Source organism: Arachis hypogaea, chromosome 10, assembly GCF_003086295.3.
Source record: "Arachis hypogaea cultivar Tifrunner chromosome 10, arahy.Tifrunner.gnm2.J5K5, whole genome shotgun sequence".
NCBI lineage: Eukaryota > Viridiplantae > Streptophyta > Magnoliopsida > Fabales > Fabaceae > Arachis > Arachis hypogaea.
In genome coordinates, this window is record NC_092045.1 from 65022792 (window position 1) to 65028791 (window position 6000).

General features: G+C 41.2%; 1 non-coding gene across 1 annotated transcript; it reads left to right on the forward strand.

Annotated features, from left to right (window-relative positions):
• The first annotated feature begins 4459 nt into the window (after positions 1-4459).
• Positions 4460-4567, forward strand: LOC112718780 (small nucleolar RNA R71). Its single transcript, XR_003161108.1, has one exon. It is a non-coding gene; the product is annotated as a small nucleolar RNA R71 (small nucleolar RNA).
• The last annotated feature ends 1433 nt before the right edge of the window (positions 4568-6000 follow it).

Consider the following 6000-nt stretch of genomic DNA (forward strand, 5'->3'; position numbering starts at 1 on the left):
AGGCGAGCACTCGGTTGTCAGGCGATCAACCATGCATTGTGTATTAGGAATCCAAGAGATATTCACCCAATCTAAGGTAGAACGGAGGTGGTTGTCAGTCACACGTTCATAGGTGAGAATGATGATGAGTGTCACGGGTCATCACATTCATCAAGTTGAGGAACAAGTGATATCTTAGAACAAGAACAAGCGGAATTGAATAGAAGAACAATAGTAATTGCATTAATACTCGAGGTACAGCAGAGCTCCACACCTTAATCTATGGTGTGTAGAAACTCCACCGTTGAAAATACATAAGAACAAGGTCTAGGCATGGCCGAATGGCCAGCCTCCCAATGATCTAAGATAGCATCAGAACAAAGATAACTACTCCGCTCCTCTCAATACAATAGTAAAAGGTCCTACTTATAGAGAACTAGTAGCCTAAGGTTTACAGAGATGAGTAAATGACATAAAAATCTACTTCCGGGCCCACGTGGTGTGTGCTTGGGCTGAGCATTGATGCATTTTCGTGTAGAGACGTCTCTTGGAGTTAAACGCCAGCTTTTGTGCCAGTTTGGGCGTTTAACTCCCACTTTGGTGCCAGTTCCAGCGTTTAACGCTGGAATTCCTGAGGGTGACTTTGAACGCCGGTTTGGGCCATCAAATCTTGGGCAAAGTATGGACTATCATATATTTCTGGAAAGCCCAGGATGTCTACTTTCCAACACCGTTGAGAGCGCGCCAAATGGGCTTCTGTAGCTCCAGAAAATCCACTTCGAGTGCAGGGAGGTCAGAATCCAACAGCATCTGCAGTCCTTTTTAGTCTCTGAATCAGATTTTTGCTCAGGTCCCTCAATTTCAGCCAGAAAATACCTGAAATCACAGAAAAACACACAAACTCATAGTAAAGTCCAGAAAAGTGAATTTTAACTAAAAACTAATAAAAATATACTAAAAACTAACTAGATCATACTAAAAACATACTAAAAACAATGCCAAAAAGCGTACAAATTATCCGCTCATCACAACACCAAACTTAAATTGTTGCTTGTCCTCAAGCAACTGAGAATCAAATAAGATAAAAAGAAGAGAATATGCAATGAATTCCAAAAACATCTATGAAGATCAGTATTAATTAGATGAGCGGGGCTTTTAGCTTTTTGCCTCTAAACAGTTTTGGCATCTCACTCTATCCTTTGAAATTCAGAATGATTGGCTTCTTTAGGAACTTAGAATCCAGATAGTGTTATTGATTCTCCTAGTTAAGTATGATGATTCTTGAACACAGCTACTTATTGAGTCTTGGCTGTGGCCCAAAGCAATCTGTCTTCCAGTATAAACTCTAACCATCCTCTAGCCACGGGTTTGAGGTCATGCCTTCTCAATTGAACCAGCTTTCCTCTTGAATCTCTCTTCCATTGGGCGCCCTCTTCACAAATGACTGTGAGGACTTGGTCCAACCTTTGATCAAAGTTGACCCTTCTAGTGTAAGGATGTTCATCTCCTTGCATCATGGGCAAGTTGAATGCCAACCTCACACTTTCCGGACTAAAATCCAAGTATTTCCCCCGAACCATAGTAAGCCAATTCTTTGGATCCGGGTTCACACTTTGATCATGGTTCTTGGTGATCCATGCATTGGCATAGAACTCTTGAACCATTAAGATTCCGACTTGTTGAATGGGGTTGGTAAGAACTTCCCAACCTCTTCTTCGGATCTCATGTCGGATCTCCGGATATTCACCCTTTTTGAGTTTGAAAGGGACCTCGGGGATCACCTTCTTCAAGGCCACAACTTCATAGAAGTGGTCTTGATGCACCCTTGAGATGAATCTTTCCATCTCCCATGACTCGGAGGTGGAAGCTTTTGCCTTCCCTTTCCTCTTTCTAGAGGTTTTTCCGGCCTTGGATGCCATAAATGGTTATGGAAAAACAAAAAGCAATGCTTTTACCACACCAAACTTAAAAGGTTTGCTCGTCCTCGAGCAAAAGAAGAAAGAAGAGAGTAGAAGAAGAAGAAATGAGAAAGAAGGGAATGGCTTTGTGTTCGGCCAAAAAGGGGAAGAAGTGGTGTTTAGGTTGTGGGAAAATGAAGGAGTGAAGATGGGTAAATATAGGAGTGGGGGGTGATGTTCGGCCATGTGAGGGTGGGTTTGGGTGGGAAAGTGGTTTGAATTTGAATGGTGAGGTAGGTGGGGTTTTATGAAGGATAGATGTGAGTGGTGAAGAGAAAGATGGGATTTGATAAGTGAAGGGTTTTTTGGGGAAGAGGTGTTGAGGTGATTGGTGAATGGGTGAAGAAGAGAGAGTGGTGGGGTTTGTGGGGATCCTGTGGGGTCCACAGATCCTGAGGTGTCAAGGAAAAGTCATCCCTACACCAAATGGCATGCAAAATTGCGTTTTTAGCCAATTCTGGCGTTAAACGCCGGGCTGATGCCCATTTCTGGCGTTTAACGCCAAGTGCTTGCCCTTTTCTGGCGTTTAACGCCAGTCTGGTGCCCCTTTCTGGCGTTAAACGCCCAGAATGGTGCCAGGCTGGGCGTTAAACGCCCAACAGCTAGCCTTACTGGCGTTTAAACGCCAGCATGCTCTCCTCCAGGGTGTGCTGCTTTTCTTTCTGCTTTTCATTCTGTTTTTGCTTTTTCAATTAATTTTGTGACTTCTCATGATCATCAACCTACAGAAAACATAAAATAACAAAGAAAAATATATAAAATATAACATTGGGTTGCCTCCCAACAAGCGCTTCTTTAATGTCAGTAGCTTGACAGAGGGCTCTCATGGAGCCTCAGAGATGCTTAGAGCAATGTTGGAACCTCCCAACACCAAACTTAGAGTTTGAATGTGGGGGTTCAACACCAAACTTAGAGTTTGGTTGTGGCCTCCCAACACCAAACTTAGAGTTTGACTGTGGGGGCTCTGTTTGGCTCTGTTTTGAGAGGAGCTCTTCATGCTTCCTCTCCATGGTGACAGAGGGATATCCTTGAGCCTTAAACACTAAGGATTTTTCATTCACTTGAATGATCAACTCTCCTCTATCAACATCAATCACAGCCTTTGCTGTGGCTAGGAAGGGTCTGCCAAGGATGATAGATTCATCCATGCACTTCCCAGTCTCTAGGACTATGAAATCAGCAGGGATGTAATGGTCTTCAACCTTTACCAGAACATCCTCTACAAGTCCATAAGCTTGTTTTCTTGAGTTGTCTGCCATCTCTAGTGAGATTTTTGCAGCTTGCACCTCAAAGATCCCTAGCTTCTCCATTACAGAGAGAGGCATGAGGTTTACACTTGACCCTAAGTCACACAAGGCCTTCTTGAAGGTCATGGTGCCTATGGTACAAGGTATTGAAAACTTCCCAGGATCTTGTCTCTTTTGAGGTAATTTCTGCCTAGACAAGTCATCCAGTTCTTTGGTGAGCAAAGGGGGTTCATCCTCCCAAGTCTCATTTCCAAATAACTTGTCATTTAGCTTCGTGATTGCTCCAAGGTATTTAGCAACTTGCTCCTCAGTGACATACTCATCCTCTTCAGAGGAGGAATACTCATCAGAGCTCATGAATGGCAGAAGTAAGTCCAATGGAATCTTTATGGTCTCATTTTGAGCCTCAGATTCCCATGGTTCCTCATTGGGGAACTCATTGGAGGTCAGTGGACGTCCATGGAGGTCTTCCTTAGTGGCGTTCACTGCCTCTTCCTCCTCTCCTAATTCGGCCATGTTGATGGCTTTGCACTCTCCTTTTGGATTTTCTTCTGTGTTGCTTGGAAGAGTACTAGGAGGGAGTTCAGTAATTTTCTTGCTCAGCTGACCCACTTGTGCCTCCAAATTTCTAATGGAGGACCTTGTTTCAGTCATGAAACTTTGAGTGGTTTTGATTAGATCAGAGACCATGGTTGCTAAGTCAGAGGTGTTCTGCTTAGAACTCTCTGTCTGTTGCTGAGAAGATGATGGAAAAGGCTTGCCATTGCTAAACCTATTTCTTCCACCATTATTGTTATTGAAACCTTGTTGAGGTCTCTGTTGATCCTTCCATGAGAAATTTGGATGATTTCTCCATGAAGGATTGTAGGTGTTTCCATAGGATTCTCCCATGTAATTCACCTCTTCCATTGAAGGGTTCTCAGGATCATAAGCTTCTTCCTCAGATGAAGCCTCCTTAATACTACCTGGTGCATTTTGCATTCCAGACAGACTTTGAGAAATCATATTGACTTGCTGAGTCAATATTTTGTTCTGAGCCAATATGGCATTCAGAGTGTCAATCTCAAGAACTCCTTTCTTCTGATTAGTCCCATTGTTCACAGGATTTCTTTCAGAAGTGTACATGAATTGGTTATTTGCAACCATTTCAATAAGCTCTTGAGCTTCTGTAGGCGTCTTTTTCAGATGAAGAGATCATCCAGCAGAGCTATCCAAAGACATCTTGGACAGTTCAGACAGACCATCATAGAAAATACCTATGATGCTCCATTCAGAAAGCATATCAGAAGGACACTTTCTGATTAATTGTTTGTATCTTTCCCAAGCTTCATAGAGGGATTCTCTTTCCTTCTGTCTGAAGGTCTGGACTTCCACTCTAAGCTTACTCAATTTTTGAGGTGGGAAGAACTTTGCCAAGAAGGCATTGACTAGCTTTTCCCAAGAGTTCAGGCTTTCTTTAGGTTGTGAGTCCAACCATGTCCTAGCTCTGTCTCTTACAGCAAAAAGGAATAGCATAGGTCTGTAGACCTCAGAGTCAACCCCATTAGTCTTGACAGTGTCACAGATTTGCAAGAATTCAGCTAAGAACTGATGAGGATCTTCCAATGGAAGTCCATGGAACTTGCAATTCTATTGCATTAGAGAAACTAATTGAGGCTTAAGCTCAAAGTTGTTTGCTCCAATGGCAGGGATAGAGATGCTTCTCCCATAGAAGTCGGGAGTAGGTGCAATAAAGTCACCCAGCACCTTCCTTGCATTGTTGGCATTGTTGTTGTTTTCGGCTGCCATGTGTTCTTCTTCTTTGAAGATTTCTGTTAGGTCCTCTACAGAGAGTTGTGCCTTTGGCTTCTCTTAACTTTCTCTTCAAAGTCCTTTCAGGTTCAGGATCAGCCTCAACAAGAATGCTTTTGTCCTTGCTCATGCTCATAAGAAAGAGAAGAGAACAAGAAAATGTGGAATCCTCTATGTCACAGTATAGAGATTCCTTAAGGAGTCAGAGGAAAAGAAAAATGGAAGACAGAGGTAGAAAATTCGAACTTATCAAGAAAGATGGAGTTCAAATTGTGTATTAAGGAATAGTGTTAGTCCATAAATAGAAGGATGTGAGAAGAGAGGAAGTATTTTTCGAAAATAATTAAAAAAAATTTAAAACATTTTGAAAAACTTTAATTGATTTTCGAAAACCATGATTGAGAAATAAGTAAAGTGAATTTTTGAAAAAGATTTTGAAATTAGAAATCAAAAAGATTTGATTGAAAACTATTTTGAAAAAGATGTGGTTAAGAAGATATGATTGATTTTAAAAAGATGTGATTGAGAAGACATGATTTGAAAAACAATTAAAAAAAAGATTTGATTTTAAAAATTAATGACTTGGCTATCAAGAAAAGATATGATTCAAACATTAAACCTTTCTCAACAGAAAAGGCAACATACTTGAAATGTTGAATCAAATCATTAATTGATAGAAAGTATCTTTGAAAATGGAAAGGAATTGATTTTGAAAACATATAATTGAAAAGATATGATTTGAAAAAGATTTGATTTTGAAAAACTTTGAAATCTTGAAAAAAAATTTGCATTGAAAACAGAATCTTCCCTCTTGTGCCATCCTGGCGTTAAACGCCCAGAATGGTGCACATTCTGGCGTTTAACGCCCAAACTTCTACCCTTTTGGGCGTTAAACGCCCAGCCAGGCACCCTGGCTGGCGTTTAAACGCCAGTTTGTCTTCTTCACTGGGCGTTTTGAACGCCCAGCTTTTTCTGTGTAATTCCTCTGCTGTATGTTCTGAATCTTCAATTTTCTGTATTATTGA